Consider the following 19044-nt stretch of genomic DNA (forward strand, 5'->3'; position numbering starts at 1 on the left):
TTTTTGTAGACCCCTCAGTTGGACTATGGGGGTATGTAAGGGAGTGTAGAAAAGTAAACGAATTTGATAGTTTGAAGGTAAAATGAACATAATTTTGGGCTGGATTCGATAGTGTCTGGGGGTGTTGGAGGAGATTATTGGTGTAACTGGTATTTGCCCTTCACCTTTGCCTGGCTAAATTGTATTGTTCCTTTTAGCAGTGCTTTGATACAAGCAGGTGGTCCATAGACCCAGAACCTAATCCGGCTCCGTGGAGTCGAGGCCTGGGTATGTCAGGCATTTCTCTGGTTGGAAGTCCCCTACTGCGTGCGTCCCACCTCTACTGTTGCTGTGCGCGAGGGATTGGCTACCCTTTCCAGTAGCTGCCCGCATCCTTGCACCTGGACTCACTGCTCTGTAAGTGCTAATTCCCCAAGGGCGGGGCCTGTGCCTGTCTGGGTTCTCTGCTCTCCTGAGCCTGGGCCAGTGTCTGACCCATGGAAGGCGCTCAGCCCATAGCTGTGGCAGAAGTTAATCTTCACGACGACCTCACTGTCCCCTGTAGTCCGCTGGAACACCCAAGTGCCTGTCCTATAACCACACTGGTGCCTTCCCTGCCAGGACACCCATGGCTGCAGGTGTGTTAGCAGGCAGCCGGGCCGAGGAAGCCAGAGCCGGCTCAGCGGGCACTAGCTCATCACCGAGGTCCTCGTCCTTGAGGTCCTAGCGGCGGATGCAGTCGCCACGGCAGCGGCCTCCTCGCGAGCCGCTTACGGAGGGGCGGTGCCCGCGCAGAGCCCGCCTGCGTCTGGGCTGCGGACTACAACTTCCAGGATCCTTCGGGAGCGCTGCAGTGCCTCCGTGTACCCCCGGGGGCCAGGGGTGGTTAACAGCCCTTTCCGAGGAGCGCGCGGCGGGAGACGCTGTGACTCCAGAAACGCGCCGGCGGGCCCTGGAGCAGCTTGGGAGGGGGCGGGGCCGCCGGGCGCATGCGCCCTGTGTGCCTGCGGCCGGCGGGGCGGCCTTTCCGAGCGGGCGCCTTGGCGGTGGTCGGGTGGCTTCGGTGGCCTGTGGGACCGAGTTGCCGTGGTGACGGCCGGGCGTTGCCGCGTGTGACACCTGGATGAGAGCTTGCTGGAGGAGGCTGGCGAGGCTGAGCGCCGGAGGTAAGCTGGTGCGCGGACCGACTGCGCTGCCCACGGGGTCGCCCCTCTGCCCCAGTGCTTGGAACCCAAAGGGCTCGGTGCTGGAGCGCACTCCTCCGATGCGAAGGAAGAGTGACAGTAGGGGCAGAGAGGCGAGCCCCTCAGGCTGCGGCTGTAGGATGGGTCAGCCCTTCCCCAGAGTGAGGCAGGAGAAGGGTTGGGAGGAGGGGAGAACTCCAAGACGGGATGTTTGGTGCACGGGAGGCATCCTTTGCCCTGGAGATGTCAGGCAGCCACCATTCCCTAGGGGGCACCGCTGTCCAGTAGAAACATGATGCGAGCTGCATGTGTGCCCAAGTTAAAAGAAAGTGGTGAAATTAACTTTGACAGTGTCTTTGATTTAACCCACTACATCCAAAAGTAGTATTTCAGCGTGTGATCCGTGTAAGAACTTATCAGTGAGATATTTTACGTTCTTTTTTCCTTCACTAACTCTTCAAAATCCAGTGTGTATTTGAACTGTACAGCACATCTCAAGTCACACTCAGCGCATAGACACTTAATGACTGCACAGCTGCCCGCCTGGACAGCACAGCCCCAGAGTGTTCTCTTGGCTGCCCCCTCAATGGGGCTGGGTATAGAGGAGTAACTCAGATGTCCTCTACTGCTGGTGTAAACCCGGCCTTGCCAAGGTTTCTGCCACTTAGGCATTCAGTCATTCCTTTTATTTCGTTCTGGGTTCCACTTAGCAAAGCACTGCCGTGTCTTTTATCTCATTTTGAACTGCAGTGCCTGTAAGGCGGGTAGGATAGGCGATAACGTGATTTCACAGGTGAGGAGCACCCAGTTTTTACCTTAGCTTGCTGCAGGACGGGGCCAGAGTCTCTCATGGTTTCTTCCTCCTCCTCCAGCACTACCTTCCCAAGACTCTGCTCTTATCCCAAAAGGATGACCCAGAAGAATAGGGAAAGATTGGGCTCCTCACAGTCTATTTAGAAGTGAGTTGGGATTTCTTTCTCCTTTCTGAAAGGCTCCCTCAATTCTTAGGTAGAGAGTGTATCATCCCCCCTGCCCTGCAGTTTCTCTCCTGAGCCACTTGCCTTCAGGAGGTTGGGCCTCAAACTCCTCACAGATTGCCCGTTTTGGAAGAAGATGGAACTCATAGGACACCCTTCTGCAGTTTTCTCCTCTCCACCCACCATTTGATCATTCATCACACCTTTGAGATCTACTCTGTGCCTCAAACTTCTCTATTATGCCACATGCAAGACCCAGTCCTGGGCATGAAGGGACTTAGGGCCTGTTAGGGGGGAGAGAACAGGACAAGATCTGATTATGCAATGATGAAATAATAAGAAACTGCATGATTAACCTCCCATATCACAAGTTTAAACAGGAAGTACTATGGGGAACAAAAGAAGGAGAAATTTCAGCTGCCTTTGGAGACCTAGAAATGACAGTCAGGCAGTTTCCAGGCTAGAGAAGAGTATGACAAAGGCTCAGGGACAGAAATGAACGGTTTTTTCAAGGACTAATGAGAAGACAGGCTAGAGGAGAAGGTATGTCAGGGCACAAATCTAGGTTTCTACATAAGTATAAGCCCAGATGGTGTTTACACTCTTTTAAAAAATTATTGTGGCAAAATATATATAACATAGAAGTTACCGTTCTAGCCATTTTTAAGTGTACAGCTCAGTTGCATTAAGCACATTCACATTGTTGCCCAACCATCACCACAATCCATCCCCAGAACTTTTTCATCTTCCCAAACTGAATCTCTGTCCCCATTAAACACTAACTCCACATCTCCCTCCCACCCCCAGCCCCTGGTAACCACCATTTGACTCTCAGTCTCTGTGACCTTGCTCTACTAAGTGGAATCTATAGTATGTGTCCTTTTGTGTCTGGCTTCTTTCGCTCAACATGATGTCCTCAAGGTAGGCGTGTACATGCTTGGCAGTCAGCTTCACTGGACCTTACTGTGTATGCATTAGGAAGCAGGGAAAAGAAGTTTAGAATGAAGACTGCCATGTTGCAGGCAGTATTTTAGGGCAAGCCTAGAGGGCATTTGGAGGAGGGAAGACCCAAAGTGACCTGATGTGGTTTTGTGTGTATGTGTGTAGTTTGGGGTTGTTGTTGTTTTTTTGTTTGTTTGGTTGGTTGGTTTGGTTTTTGTTTTGTTTTGTTTAGCTCAGAAGGCTGGCAAAATTACAGCCCTTGTATGACCTAAATGAGCAACTATTAGTGGGCCTCAGGAAGCCCTCCAAGAATCTGTTGTTTTACACGTAAGAAGGGTTTCAAAGATCTAAGTTACAGTACTTTGCCAATGTGTAAAAGGAAAAAAAAAAAAGCCCCCACTTTTTCTGGGACAGTTAGCTCAAGTAGTCACTCATGGATTCCTGCAGGGTTTCCTGTGGTCCACTAAGGAGGGACAACCTGGTCAGGCCTGGGTGGAGACCTGGAGGAAATGCTTGGTTTTTGGTGCCAGCTAGTTGTTTTCACTGGATGCAAGAAAACAAGCAGAAGAGAGTTTATCTTTTATTGTATTAGCCACAATAAAGAAGATATTTATTTACTGTGATTTTAGGTCAATTTTAAAATTAAGAAATTTAGGTCAATTTTCGAAGTGGCAAATTTTTTTAAAGATTTTTATTTATTTACACGAGTTGGGGGAGGGGCAGAGGGCGAGAGAATCTTAAGCAGACTCCCTGCTGAGCACAGAGCCCAATGCGGGTCTCCATCTCACGACCCTGAGATCACGACCTGAGCTGAAACCAAGAGTCGGACAGTCAACCGACTGAGCCACCCAGGCGCAAATTTTTCAACATTCCACATTGCATATAAATTCAGATATACAAATCTAATATCAGTGCGACTCTTTTCAAGACCAGGGAAGTGGATTTAGAGCAAAAAATAAATGAATAGATTTCAAGTTTTATCTCCATTCTTGTGTTGGGCATATGAATTGGCACAAGACTTTCAGACATTTTGAGATTTAAATAAAGCTAGTGCTTTCCGTAATTTAGGCTCATTTGTTAAACATGATTTACATACCTGAGACAATTTGAGAGAGATGCAGCTTAAAGGAATCCGCTCTTTCACGGATTTGAGATTAATCGGTTCAGTTGCATTTTATGGGCCAGTCAGAGCATAAACCGTTTTAGTCTTTGTGGTCCCCATCATGTAAAATTGTGTTGTTTGCATTTAGAATGTGATGTAGGGGCATCAGTCCATCCAGTGCTTCAGCTATCTGAGCCAAGATGTCCGGCCTCTGGCTGCTTCTCAGGGAACTGTCATGTATTTTCATTCTCTTATTTGTAAAAAATTGATTATAGAGTTTAATGATTGCTTTTTTGGCATTTCAAGATCTTTCTGTACTGTTTTTAAAAAATCTTGCTTTTAGTATTTTATCTTTCTAAAAATTACGTGAAAAATTATTACAGTTGACTTTTGAGACTTTAATCCTAATCCTTAAATTTTTTAAACTGGACTTCAGATCACGTTAATGGCTATGGGGCGGGGGAGGACATTTAGGAATCCATCAAACTAATTCCTTTTTAATTTACAGTCAAAAGAAATTGCTTTAACATTATTATAACGACATTAAGAAATGCAGAAGTCGTCAGGAAAGCACCCATGATCCCACTGTTCAATATGATCAACTTTCATGTGTCTGTGTTCCCTTTCAGGTTGCTCAGAAATACACACAGGCTCTCATTGACTCTGTCACTTACATGCTAGGTGCTAGGCAAGTTCTAGAACCACTCTGAATGTATTTCTGTTATGAAAGGGTTTAAGAGGTATATACCTCACAGGGTTGTTGGGAAAGTTTCATGGTACCCAGAGCCAGTCCATTCTAGTCCCTGACCCTCCTTTTAAAGGCAGCACTCTTGGTTGTGTCTTTGGAGCAGAGGCCTTCTGCTCCTTCTAGTTGTTGTGACGTGGTTCAGACCATTCCCTCCTACTGTTAGCTCAAAACTCTTCTCTTCCATGATGGTGTCTGGGGTAAGTCCAGCCCACTCTGCCCTTTCACTTGAATAATTGTCCCCAAGGCAGATTCTTTACCTTAAAGCCTCCTATCATTTGGTATACTATTGCTTGCTGGGTTTTTTTAATTAGTAAAAAATATGTTATAGCAACACTAACATATTTCTTCTTGTAGAAGAGAAGAAACTGTTTATAATTCTATTACTCAACAACACTTATCTCATATTTGTGCATTCCCTTCTAATCTTTGTCCATTTGTGTATCTATTTTTGTCATCATATCACCTTTTCCACTTATGCGTGTAATTATGAGGTTCTAGATGTTTTAAATCCTCAAGGAGACAGTGAGGGTGTTTTTAAGATCAGATGGTAATTACCTTTGAACTTGAATGTGTTTGAAAGCAACCACAAAAGCACTGGAAACTTAAATGAGCATAACATACGCATTCAGAGAACAGTGAAAAGGACTGTTTTCCTGGAGTGTGGAGTCTATGTGGGCAGGAGTAGGAGGAGATGAGACCAGACAGGTACATCAGGTCCAGGTTGGCAAAGGCCTAGAATATCACCTGAAGGAATGTGGTTTCATCTTAGAAGGAGTGCTTGCAGAGGATTTTTAAAAAGAAGCGTGCTGTGCCTCGGTTTGCATTTCAAATGGCCGCTCTGGTTTAGACGATGGAATGGTAGAACGTGAGGTTAGAGGTGGCAGGAAATCCAGTTATAAGACAGTTGCAGTAATCCAGCAGAAGGTTTGGCAGAGTGGCGATCCCTCTCTGCAAAGCAATAGTAGATGAAGGGACTTAACTGCTGTTATAAGGACTTCCAATGCCATGGGCCAAAGGTGTGAAGTGTCCCATCCAAGTCTCACGCTCCCTTAAAGACCACGTCCTTCATAAATCCACTCTCAGTCATCCATCATCACCACCCCCACCTCTCTTCCTTCTCTGTTGTTCCAGCAGGCCTTATGCTCTCTAAAATAAAACTAGTCATTTGACTTTGTACTCAGGGCTTTTGTTCTCAAATTGTTTTAATTATTCACTTGACAAGAATTTATTGAGCAGACAGAGAGCTGGGGCTGGAAGGGATTGGAATTGGGAGTCCTCAGCATACACCAAGGGGCAAATCAAGCCAGTTCCTTGCTGCTGAATTTCCCATCTTACCATGCCCAGCATGTAGGGGCTCATTGGAGTCTGCCTGAACGCTTTTCTTTCCTGATTAAACGACTTTCTTCTCAAAAGAGATGTGTCTACTCTTTTTTGTAGTTTCCACGGAGTAAAGCACTCAGACACATACTAGGTACTCAGTAAGCATTGGACTTGGGGCAGAGGAGACCTTCCTGTCCATCTTCCTACAATGCTACCAATTCCAGCCTTCCCCAAGGAGGCTTAGGGTAAGTAGGAATGGTTTGGGTCTTTTAGGAGTCTATGATATTTACAGATGTGCCCTCAGACTTCTGCCAGGAAAGTAGGAGTTAGCTGGACCTTGCTCAGAGGGATGTAGGTAAGGAAGGGACACTGGTGAAATAATAGGACACTGATCTCCCTGGGTAAGGACAGCGTACCTTCTGTGGACCCTGTAGGCTAAAGATGGAGAGCCAGGGCTCAGATTTGTGTTTTCTTGGGAACCAAAAACTGATAGTTTCTGTTTCTTTTTCCTTTTGCAAGCCCAGTTGCAAATGGAGTTGTTGATAAACTTCCTTATGCTGCTTCAGAGACTTTGGTCTCTCTGTCCTCTGATCCTCTAGGTCAGACTCCACTGGAGATGTGACCAGATTTCCATTCTATCTGGGAAGGCAAAGCCAGTTGTTCCTTGCAGTGGAGAATTTCCCACTCCCTCTGCCACACCCATCCTCCTTCCTTTCCTCCAGTCCTTCTTAGAAGTCAGATTGGGCCCTGTGGAGATATTCTTGGTACCCCTCTGTGGGGTGTCCTAGAATACCGTTTCCTCCTGAAGGCCAAGTGATTAGAATGGATCTCTGGGACACCATTGTGTACCCAGCACAAATAGCTAAGTCCCCTTTATTTTTCAAAAATCAGGGATTCCAATTTCCAAACCAGACATGATTTCCCAGTTACAGACAGCAGAGGAACCATGGATGCTGTAAAGAGAAGTGCCATGAGGTTTCTGTCCAGGTGAGTGAGTGAAAGCCAGGTAAGTTGATATCCTTCTGGTCAACAAAAGACTGCATGGCCTTTTTCAGTTCCTAGTAGTGAGAGCAGTTTTATGTTTATTTTGTATCCCCCATGGGAGGTACGCATACCTGATCCATTCACAGAAAGTGAAAACTGACCATTTGGAGGCCCTGGATTGAAATAGAGTTTGCAATTCTAGTTCTGAGAAGAAAAATGAGTATTTTAAGAATTCTAAATGTTGTGTGGTGTTTTTGTTGTCCTCTGCTACCTAGTTAGATTCAGCATTCATAATTATGTGTGAGATGTCCCCAATTGCATTCTCCCTCACAGGACATTTACATTCCAGTCCAAAGAATACCATATTTAATAATGGCAACTTGACCCCCAAGAAAGCAGTGGGAGGAGGGTGACAAAGGAAACTATTTGTTGCATTTTGTGTTTTTTTTAAAAGACATTCATTCAGGGGCGCCTGGGTGGCTCAGTTGGTTAAGCGACTGCCTTCGGCTCAGGTCATGATCCTGGAGTCCCGGGATCGAGTCCCACATCAGGCTCCCTGCTCAGCAGGGAGTCTGCTTCTCCCTCTGACCCTCATGATCTCTCTATCTCATTCTCTCTCTCAAATAAATAAATAAAATCTTTAAAAAATATATATTATAAAAAAAAAGACATTCATTCATTTGACAAAAGATTTTTTTTACCCAATCAGATTTGCCTATGACAAAGATAATACATTGCTCATTCTAGAAATTAAAAAAAAAAAAGAGACATAAAGAAAAAAACACAAATGTCTTGAAATCCTACCTCCCAGAAACAATCATTATCTACCTTTGTATAAGCATTCTTCTAGTCCCTTTCTTTCTGCACAACTGCATGTGGAGATGTGGCTACTCTGACATACCTGCTGTGACCCTCTACCTGGTATTTTGCCTTCAATAATGTGTTTTGGACAGCTTTCCATGCAGTACATATACGGGTGTATATGGAAATTCATCCCCTTTAATGACTGCATAGCGTTCCACTTTACCAGCATGTCATAATCTATCTACCCCAATCCACAATTGATAAGGAGGTTGTTTCCAGGTTTTCATTATTCTGTACAACACCAAAATCAAACAAGCTTATACTACATCTTTGTAGACTTGTCAGGCTAGCTCCTATGGATAAATTCCTTGCAGGGGTATTGATGGGACAAATGGTGAAGTTCAAGTCATCTAAAATACATTATTTCCCTGAAACAACTAATACATTATATGTTAATAAATAAATAAAAAGAAAACTGAAAATGTCAGTTCAAATCAAGGGAACAGTTAGATTTTAATGCACTTCAAATTATCTATTACAATTTGAAGACAGTTACTCAAATTAAGAGGCTATTTGCTTTTTTGTTATATTTCTGTTTATTATGTTATCATTTTATTAGCTTTTAAAATAATTTCCTATTAAAGTTAAATAATGACCCCCAAAATAAAAAATAAATAAAATAAAATACATTATTTCCTTTAAACTTAACAACAGTCCTGGAACATTTTTAACCAAATGCAAAATATAGTTGATTTGGTCTTAAATAACATTTTCTAAATAGTTCTCCAGGCCTGTGAGGAAGATTGATGATGCTGGGATGTGGGCGTTCCCTTTAACTTCCTCATTTTCACCCAAGTCTCTAGTTTCTTGTTTTTAATTCTTCTGGGCCTCCCTGACAGATTGATGACTTTCTCCATTTTAGAACTGAGCTCCTTAGTATTCACTCTTTGTATTTCAGGCCATGTCCAATCAGTATGCAGGTACTGGCAACAAATGATAACAATAGCAAACACTTGTAGAGCATTTACAGTGTGCAGACATGCAGTTATAAGTACTTTTCTATAGCTTAGTTCATCGTACAGATAGCCTTAGGTACCAGTTGCCATCATCCTCATTTCACCGATGAAGAAATGGAGGCCCTAAAAGACTTAAGTAATTTGTCCAAATTCACACAGCAAATATGTGGTTGAGCCAGGAGTAAGACCTGTGCGGTTGGCTCCAGGGGCTTCCAGGTGCATTTAAGGCAGTGCACCTTCCCTTCCCAGTTCACAAAGCTGGTAGACACAGGTGCTCCATGCCCCAGCTAGCCAACTTCCGCGAGCTGCCAATGGTGTCCCCTCCTCCCCCTCCATCTCAGTTGAATTAAGATGTGGCACTTACCTGTGTTCACTTGGTAGGACATATGCCTCTTCTTGTTTGTGAATGAACCCTCCAGGGCTGATATATGATCCTGCTTTCTACATCTCTTTCCCCTCCCTACTGATCAAAGCCGAGTTCAACCCCACTCATTCCAGAACAAAAGTGCCTTCTGGTTCCCTATTCAAGGCAGTGGGCAGTTTTGCATAGGAGCTCAATTCTTTCATGCAGTTCAAACTTCAGGGCTGGAGGAAACTGGGATTTCTCCCCTCCTGGTTTGTAAATAATGTCCCTTGTTGGCAGAGTTTCTTTCTTTCTTTCTTTTTTTTTTTTTTAAGATTTTATTTATTTATTTGAAAGAGAGAATGAGATAGAGAGAGCATGAGAGGGGGGAGGGTCAGAGGGAGAAGCAGACTCCCTGCTGAGCAGGGAGCCCGATGCGGGACTCGATCCCGGGACTCCAGGATCATGACCTGAGCCGAAGGCAGTTGCTTAACCAACTGAGCCACCCAGGCGCCCGGCAGAGTTTCTTTTAATCATAAAAATATGATGTGTTGGTTGCAGAAAAAGATTTAACAGGCAGAAAAGTATAAAGGAGCGAATAAAATCACTTGTTAGAGAAAAGCACTATTAATGTTTTAGTGTATTTACTTCCATTTTTTATGCACACATGTAAGTATATATGTACTTAGAGTTATATATTAACTACATACAGATTATGGTCATGTACTTGTATATGGATTTTTAAAAATATTTTATTTACTGATTTATTTGAGAGAGAGAGAGAACACAAGTGGGGGGCGGGGAAGGGCAGAGGGAGAGGGAGAAGCACATTCCCCGCTGAGCAGGGAGCCTGCTGTGGGACTCGATCCCAGGACCCTGGGATCATGACCTGAGCCGAAGGCAGACATTTAATTGACTGAGCCACCCAGGCACCCCTACTATACTGACTTTTGTTTAGTTTTATATCATAACCATTTTTACAAATCATTAAAAATTCTTCAAAAGCATGATCTTCGATGACTGAGCATTTCATCATCTAGATATATAATTTAATCATTTCTCTGTTGTGGGAAATTTTAATTTTTCCCTTTTTATAGTGATTACTCACACTGTTATGAGCATCCTTGCATCGAAATGTTTCTCCACAGCTCTGGTGTTTTTTTTTTTCCTTCTAGAATAACTAGAAAACATGAATTTTCAAGGTACTTGATTTGTGTTATGAATTACTTATCAAAAAGCTTTCCAGTTTACATTCTTGCAGCGGTATATGAGAATGTGTATGTCACCACACCCTGCCAGCATGTACTATAGTTTTTAAAAATCCCTGCCAATTTGAAAAAGGCAAAACAGTTTTAATTTTGAACTTTTTTCAAGTGTTTGTTGGCCATTTCTTATTTTATACCCCTGTTCCTCCAGGTTCCCCTCTTAATGACGGGATCTGGGGAACCATAGACCATTAATCTGAACATCTAGACTGTCTTACTCCTTCTAGTTTCCTCTTTGAAGCGTGCCCTTCTGCTTGCACTCTGGAGCCCATCCTAGTTCCTCCTCCTACTCTTGCCCCCATAATTATGACATCTTCTCTCTCTTCAGTAACTTCATCCTTTCCTCTTGAAGTCATGCCTGCTCTGCCTTCCATCAGAATCAGAACTTCATGCTCACTCCTATTATCTTTTCTAATATGAAGTGTGTCTCCTGAATTTGTGAAAATCCTCTAGTGCGAACTCAGCATGTGACCCCTGCCCCTTAGAGAGATCCCCATTGGCTGGCCCTCACTGTTGTTCTCTTATGCCTCTCTGCCATGTTGGACAGTGCAGATTTTCTTTCTTTCTTTTTCTTTTTTTTTAAGATTTTATTTATTTATTTGACAGAGAGAGACACAGCGAGAGCGGGAACACAAGCAGGGGGAGTGGGAGAGGGAGAAGCAGGCTTCCCACGGAACAGGGAGCCTGATGCGGGGCTTGATGCCAGGACCTTGGGATCATGACCTGAGCCGAAGGCACATGCTTAACAACTGAGCCACCCAGGCGCCCCCAGTGCAGATTTTCTTAAAAACATTTGTTTTCTCACCATGTGCTACGCTCTTGACAGCTTTGCCTACTACTGGGCCTCTTCCAAATGCTCCTTGGTTCCTTTCCCTTCAGCAACTGTGCCTTTCACATAGCTGCTACTCATTTGGTTTACTTTTTTTTTTTTTTAATTTTATTATGTTATGTCAGTCACCATACAATACATCATTTGTTTTTGATGTGTTGATCCACGATCCATTGTTTTCGTATAACACCCAGTGCTCCATGCAGTACGTGCCCTCCTTAATACCCATCACCGGGCTAACCAATCCCCCCTCCCCGCTAAAACTCTGTTTGTTTCTCAGAGTCCATAGTCTCTCATGGTTCATCTCTCCCTCCGATTCCCCCCCCCCCATTTTTCCCTTCCTTCTCCTAGTGTCCTCCATGCTATTCCTTATGTTCCACAAATAAGTGAAACCATATGATAGTTGACTTTCTCTGCTTGACCTCTTTCACTTAGCATAATCTCCTCCAGTCCCATCCGTGTGGATGTAAAAGTTGGGTATTCATCCTTTCCGATGGCTGAGTAATATTCCATTTGTATATATGGACCACATCTTCTTTATCCATTCATCTGTTGAAGGGCATCTTGGCTCTTTCCACAGTTTGGCTATGGCGGACATTGCTGCTATGAACATTGGGGTGCATATGGCCCTTCTTTTCACTACGTCTGTGTCTTTGGGGTAAATACCCAGGAGTGCAATTGCTGGGTCATAGGGTAGCTCTATTTTTAAGTTTTTGAGGAACCTCCACACTGTTTTCCAAAGTGGCTGTACCCACTTGCATTCCCACCAACAGTGTAAGAGGGTTCCCCTTTCTCCACAACCTCTCCAACATTTGTTGTTTCTTTCCCTGTCCATTTTTGCCATTCTAACTGGTGTAAGGTGGTATCTCAGTATGGTTTTGATTTGGATTTCCCTGATGGCTAATGATGATGAACATTTTTTCATGTGTCTGTTAGCCATTTGCATGTCTTCTTCAGAGAAGTGTCTTTTCATATCTTCTGCCCACTTTTTGACTTGATTATTTGTTTTTTGGGTGTTGAGTTTGAGAAGTTCTTTATAGATCTTGGATACCAGCCCTTTATCTGTAGTGTCATTTGCAAATATCTTCTCCCATTCTGTGGGTTGCCTCTTTGTTTTGTTGACTGTTTCCTTTGCTGTGCAGAAGCTTTTTATCTTGATGAAGTCCCAAAAGTTCATTTTTGCTTTTGTTTCACTAGCTTTTGGAGATGTATCTTGAAAGAAGTTGCTGTGGCCGATGTCAAAGACGTTACTGCCTATGTTCTCTTCTAGGATTTTGATGGATTCTTGTCTCACATTGAGGTCTTTCATCCACTTTGAGTTTATCTTTGTGAATGGTGTTAGAGAGTGGTCGAGTTTCATTCTTCTGCATGTGGCTGTCCAATTTTCCCAGCACCATTTATTGAGGAGAATGTATTTTTTCCATTGCATGTTTTTTCCTGCCTTGTCAAAGATTATTTGACCATAGAGTTGAGGGTCCATATCTGGGTTCTCTATTCTTTTCCATTGGTCTGTATGTCTGTTTTTGTGCCAGTACCATGCTGTCTTGGTGATTACAGCTTTGTAATAGAGCTTGAAATCAGGCAACGTGATGCCCCCAGCTTTGTTTTTCTTTTTCAACATCTCCTTGGTGATTCGGGTCTTTTCTGATTCCATACAAATTTTAGGATTGTTTTTTCCAGCACTTTGAAAAATGTCATTGGAATTTTGATCGGGATGGCATTGAAGGTCTAGATTGCTCTGGGTAGCATAGACATTTTAACAATGTTTAGTCTTCCGATCCATGAGCATGGAATATTTTTCCATCTTTTTGTGTCTTCTTCAATTTCTTTCATGAGTATTTTGTAGTTCCTAGAGTATAGATCCTTTACCTCTTTGGTTAGGTTTATTCCGAGGTATCTTATGGTTTTTGGTGCTATTGTAAATGGAATCGTTTCTCTAATTTCTCTTTCTGCAGTTGCATTGTTAGTGTATAAGAAAGCAACTGATTTCTGTGCATTGATTTTGTATCCTGCCACATTACTGAATTGCTGGATGAGTTCTAGTAATTTGGGGGTGGAGTCTTTTGGGTTTTCCACATAAAGTATCATGTCGCCTGCGAAGAGAGAGAGAGTTTGACTTCTTCTTTGCCAATTTGAATACCTTTTATTTCTTTTTGTTGTCTGATTGCTGTTGCTAGGACTTCTAGTACTATGTTGAACAATAGTGGCGAGAGTGGGCATCCTTGATGTGTTCCTGATCTTAAGGGAAAGGCTCTCAGCTTTTCCCCGTTGAGGATGATATTCGCTGTGGGTTTTTCATAGATAGATTTTATGAACTTGAGGAATGTTCCCTCTATCCCTGTACTCTGGAGAGTTTTAATCAGGAAAGGGTGTTGTATTTTGTCAAATGCTTTTTCTTCATCAATTGAGAGGACAACATGGTTCTTCTCTCTCCTCTTATTAATGTGTTCTATCACATTGATTGATTTGCGAATGCTTAACCACCCTTGCATCCCAGGGATAAATCCCACTTGGTCGTGGTGGATGATCCTTTTAATGTATTGTTGGATCCTATTAGCTAGGATTTTGCTGAGGATTTTGGAATCCATATTCATCAGGGATATCGGTCTGAAATTCTCCTTTTTGATGGGGTCTTTGCCTGGTTTGGGGATTAAGGTAACGCTGGCCTCATAGAATGAGTTTGGAAGTTTTCCTTCTGTTTCTATTTTTTGAAACAGTTTCAGTAGAATAGGTATTATTTCTTCTTTGAATGTTTGGTAGAATTCCCCAGGGAATCCATCAGGCCCTGGACTCTTGTTTTTTGGGAGGTTTTGGATCACTGCTTCAATCTCGTTACTGGTTATTGGCCTATTCAGGTTGTCAATTTCTTCCTGTTTCAGTCTTGGCAGCTTATAGGTTTCCCGGAAGGCCTCCATTTCATCCAGATTGCTCAGTTTGTTGGCATATAGTTGTTGATAATAATTTCTAATAATTGTTTCTATTTCCTCGGTGTCAGTCGTGATCTCTCCCCTTTCATTCATAATTTTATTAATTTGGGTCCTTTCTCTTTTCTTTTGGATAAGTCTGGCCAGTGGTTTATCGATCTTATTAATTCTTTCAAAGAACCAACTTCTAGTTTCGTTGATCTGGTCTAATGTGTTTCTGGTTTCTAATTCATTGATTTCTGCTCTAATTTTAATTATTTCTCTTCTAATGCGTGGCTTAGGCGTCATTTGTTGCTTTTTCTCTAGCTCTTTAAGGTGTAGAGTTAGTTGGTGAATTCGGGATTTTTCTATTTTTTTGAATGAGGCTTGGATGGCTATGTATTTCCCCCTTAGGACCGCCTTTGCAGTATCCCATAGGTTTTGGACTGATGTGTTTTCGTTCTCATTGATTTCCATGAATTGTTTAAGTTCTTCTTTGATTTCTTGGTTGACCCAAACATTCTTGAGCAGAGTGGTCTTTAGCTTCCAAATGTTTGAATTTCTGCCAAATTTTTTCTTGTGATTGAGTTCCAGTTTTAAAGCATTATGGTCTGAGAATATGCAGGGAATAATCTCAATCTTTGGTATCGGTTGAGACCTGATTTGTGACCCAGTATATGGTCTATTCTGGAGAAAGTTCCATGTGCACTCAAGAAGAATGAGTATTCTGTTGTTTTAGGGTGGAATGTTCTGTAAATAACTATGAGGTCCATCTGGTCCAGTGTATCATTCAAAGCTCTTGTTTCCTTGTTGATTTTCTGCTTAGATGATCTGTCCATTGCTGAGAGTGGAGTATTGAGGTCTCCTACAATTAACGTATTGTTATCAATATGACTCTTTATTTTGGTTAACAGTTGGCTTAAATAGATGGCTGCTCCTATGTTGGGGGCATAGATATTTACAATTGTTAGATCTTCTTGTTGGATAGACCCTTTAAGAATGACACAGTGTCCTTCCGTGTCTCTTATTACAGACTTTAGTTTAAAATCTAATTTGTCTGATATAAGAATTGCTACCCCAGCTTTCTTTTGAGGTCCGCTGGCATGGAAGATGGCTCTCCATCCCTTCACTTTCAGTCTGGATGTATCTTTAGGTTCAAAATGAGTCTCTTGTAGACAGCATATGGATGGGTCCTGTCTTTTTATCCAATCTGCAACTCTGTGCCATTTTATGGGAGCGTTTAGGCCATTCACGTTGAGAGTGATTATTGAAAGATATGAATTGTCATCATGTTGCCTGTGAAGACGTTGTTTTTATAGATTGTCCTTGTAAATTTCTGTTGTATATCACTCTTGGGGTCTTTCTCCTTTTATAGAACCCCCCTTAATATTTCTTGCAGGGCCGGCTTAGTGGTCACATATTCTTTCAGTTTCTGCCGGTCGTGGAAGCTCTGCATCTCTCCATCCATTCTAAATGACAGCCTTGCCAGATAAAGTATTCTTGGCCGCATGTTCTTCTCATTTAGTACCCTGAATATGTCTTGCCAGGCCTTTCTGGCTTGCCAGGTCTCTGTGGATAGGTCTGACGTTATTCTGATGTTCCTCCCTCTGTACATAAGGAATCTCTTCCCCCTAACTGCCCTTAAGATGGTTTCCTTGATTCTAAGATTTGTGAGTTTTACTCTTACATGCTGGGGCATTGGTCTGTTCTCCTTGATTTTGGGAAGGGTCCTCTCTGCCTCTAGGACACGAATGCTTGTTTCATTTCCCAGATTAGGGAAGTTCTCAGATATGATTTGCTCAAATACATCTTCTAGTCCTCTCTCTCTCTCTCTCCACCCCCCCAGCGATCCCAATAATTCTGACATTGGAACATTTCATGGCATCACTTATTTCTCTAATTCTGTGTTCATGGATTTTAAGCTGTTTGTTCCAGGCCTCCTCCTGTTCCTTCTTTTCTATCAGTTTGTCTTATAGATCACTAATTCATTCTTCTGCCTCATTTACCCTAGCTGTTAGAGTATCTAGATTAGATTGGATCTCACTGATAGCATTTTTAAGTTCTGCCATATCAGCTCTCATTTCTGCCCTTAGAGACTCTATGTTCAGCACCAGAGTATTAACACTGGGGACAGAAACTATGAATGAATGGAGATGCTCAGTGGGACCATTGGATATGAGGATTACTGCAGATTAACTTTGAACATCCCTTCCCGCCTTGAGATTTTATTGTAGGAAATGTTGGGGTCCTCCTCTTTGCCTAGGATTGTGCTGCATGCTGTGTGGATAAGACACCATTGCAAATACATCTCTCTTCCCTGTAAATTAGAATGGATTGAGGATTAACATTTGTTGGGGCTTTGAAATTAAAGATGGATTTAAACATAAATGTTGAGTATTAAAAGTATTATTTGAGCCTATATATAAAATACAGTTAGGATTTTTCAGGGCATGATGGTCTCACATATTATGTGTTTGTACTTTTGGTCCCTATAAAAGTCCCACAGTGACTGCTACTTGACATTTCAGAATGTCTAGGCTGGTACAGATGAAATGATATTAACAGTGGGTAGAATTGTGCAATATGGAAAAGTTCGGTAAAGAACAATGAGAACTCTGAAATGAGAGAGAGAGAAAGTCATGGAGCTGGAAGGTTATTTGGGGCCATCCAGTCTATAGCCTTTCAAATGTTTTGAAGTTACATACTGTTTATATATATATATATATGGTACCTGGAAACTTGGAACATGGTAAGGTTTCAAACTAGTCAAAATGAGGGTAACAAATTAGAGATTGGGGATTATAATACAGTTTGTTGTTGTTGTCTTTGTTCCTTATCTAAGTAATAGTCAAGTAGGTGTAGCAACTTTCCCTTGTATTCCAGATTTATTCTTATCAATTTGAATACATAAAACTCAAATTCTACATGTATTTTTTGAAAATTACCTTTTGAATAAATTCGTCTGTGAATCACACACATAAGTTAAGTTCCTCTTTTACTTGATGTCCAAAGCAGTAAGTGTTGGTATCCCAATGTCAATCTAACACCTTTGTCAACTATGGTTCTACTTTTCATTCTGAATTTATGCTTCCCCTTGGCCCTCTGCCAGATTTCAGTTGTCAGAATTCTGCACCCTTCCTGACTTCCTAAAAGCCCAACTCCCAAGCCTAGTTTAAAGGGTTACCTTTTGGTCCCAGACCGTTGGGAGCAGAAAGTCAGGGAAACATATCTGGAGGCTTGGAGTGGGTAGGGCTTGGCAGTGAAATCCAGGTCCTTACCTCCTTCTCTTCAAGTAGGTTTGGGCAGTTATAACGCGTTTTTGTTTTTGTTTTTGTTTTTTTTCCCACAGGGTCTGGGCCTAGACCACTGGCTTGATGCTTTTAGATATCCCTTTCCAGTATCAAGGTTGATCAACTTTCCTGCAGCTATCTGGTTGGCCATTAGCAGAGCTAAGACTAGAAGTAGGATGCATGCTGCCCAAGATGGGATTTCTTCTATCGTACCAGACCAAGAAGCAATTCCTGGAAGGTTCCTGGGACCTCTAGAATAGTAGAGATAGCAGAGCCTGGAAAATGGAAACTTCATAGCCCAATGATTCTGCTCATACACTGGTCAAATTCTATACACAGGGCAACTAAATGAAGTAGACTCAGACTCTGGTCTGAAAGCTAGTGTTCCCAGGAAACTCACTCCCAGAAATAAGTTGGGTGCTGTTAGAAACAGAGGGGGCAGATTTGATGAGACTTGGAAGTCCTGAAAATGTTGAGAAAGGCAAGTCTGAGAAATGCTATATAATACTGCCAGTGTGCCTCTCTTTCTGTCCCCTGGATAGGGCGAGTTGGGAGCAGATACAGTGAGCCTCAAGTTATGGAGAAAGAAATAGAGTTATACAGTGGCCAAGTGGTCTATTTATAGTCAAACCATTAGGACCAGAATAGAAATGAGGCCTCCGGATTCCCAAATTGTGGACACATAACTATACCACTTTATTTCTCTTATACAATTTTACCTGTCTCCTTTTTAAAAATTTAAATTCAATTAGCCAACATATAGTACATCATTAGTTTTTGATATAATGTTCAATGATTCATTAGTTGCATATAATACCCAGTGCTCATCACATCATGTGCCCCCAACTGTCTCCTATCCATAAAGATTTCCTCCCAAGGAAACCAGCAAACTGATCCCATATATTTATATGGTATTAATTAAAATATATATATATATATAGTGCAGCAGTTCTCAAACATTTTGGTCTCATGACCCTTTTTGACTCTTAAGGATTATTGAAGCGGTACCTTTGGGTATTATGTATTATATCCATCAATATTTAGTGTATTCAGACTTGATACTAAGACAATTGTATTTATTTATTCAATTAAAATAACCATGTAAGCATAAAAAAACTTCTGAAAAAATCAAAAACCAAAAAATTTAGGGGAAAGAGTGGCATTAATTTACATTTTTGCAAATCTGTCTTTTTTATTAAGTTCACTTAGCCAACATATAGTATATAATTAGTTTTTGATGTAGTGTTCAGTGATTCATTAGTTGCATATAACACCCAGTGCTCCAACAGATGAATGGATAAAGAAGATGTGATTCAAATATACAACAGAATATTACTCAGCCATCAGAAAGGATGAAT

At 42.1% G+C, this 19044-nt stretch overlaps 1 long non-coding RNA gene across 2 annotated transcripts; it reads left to right on the forward strand.

The window, feature by feature from the left end:
- Positions 1 to 982: 982 nt before the first annotated feature.
- On the forward strand, positions 983 to 19018 carry LOC118015015. 2 transcript variants are annotated; one of them, XR_004680506.1, is made up of 4 exons: positions 983 to 1145; positions 6370 to 6497; positions 7144 to 7239; positions 18976 to 19018. It is a non-coding gene; the product is annotated as an uncharacterized LOC118015015 (long non-coding RNA). The 2 variants fall into 2 exon arrangements; XR_004680501.1 differs by lacking the exon at positions 18976 to 19018 and adding an exon at positions 17746 to 18620.
- The last annotated feature ends 26 nt before the right edge of the window (positions 19019 to 19044 follow it).

The sequence above is a fragment of the Mirounga leonina genome, unplaced genomic scaffold, assembly GCF_011800145.1.
Source record: "Mirounga leonina isolate KUSES-001 unplaced genomic scaffold, KU_Mleo_1.0 Mir_101799, whole genome shotgun sequence".
Classification (NCBI taxonomy): Eukaryota; Metazoa; Chordata; class Mammalia; order Carnivora; family Phocidae; genus Mirounga; species Mirounga leonina.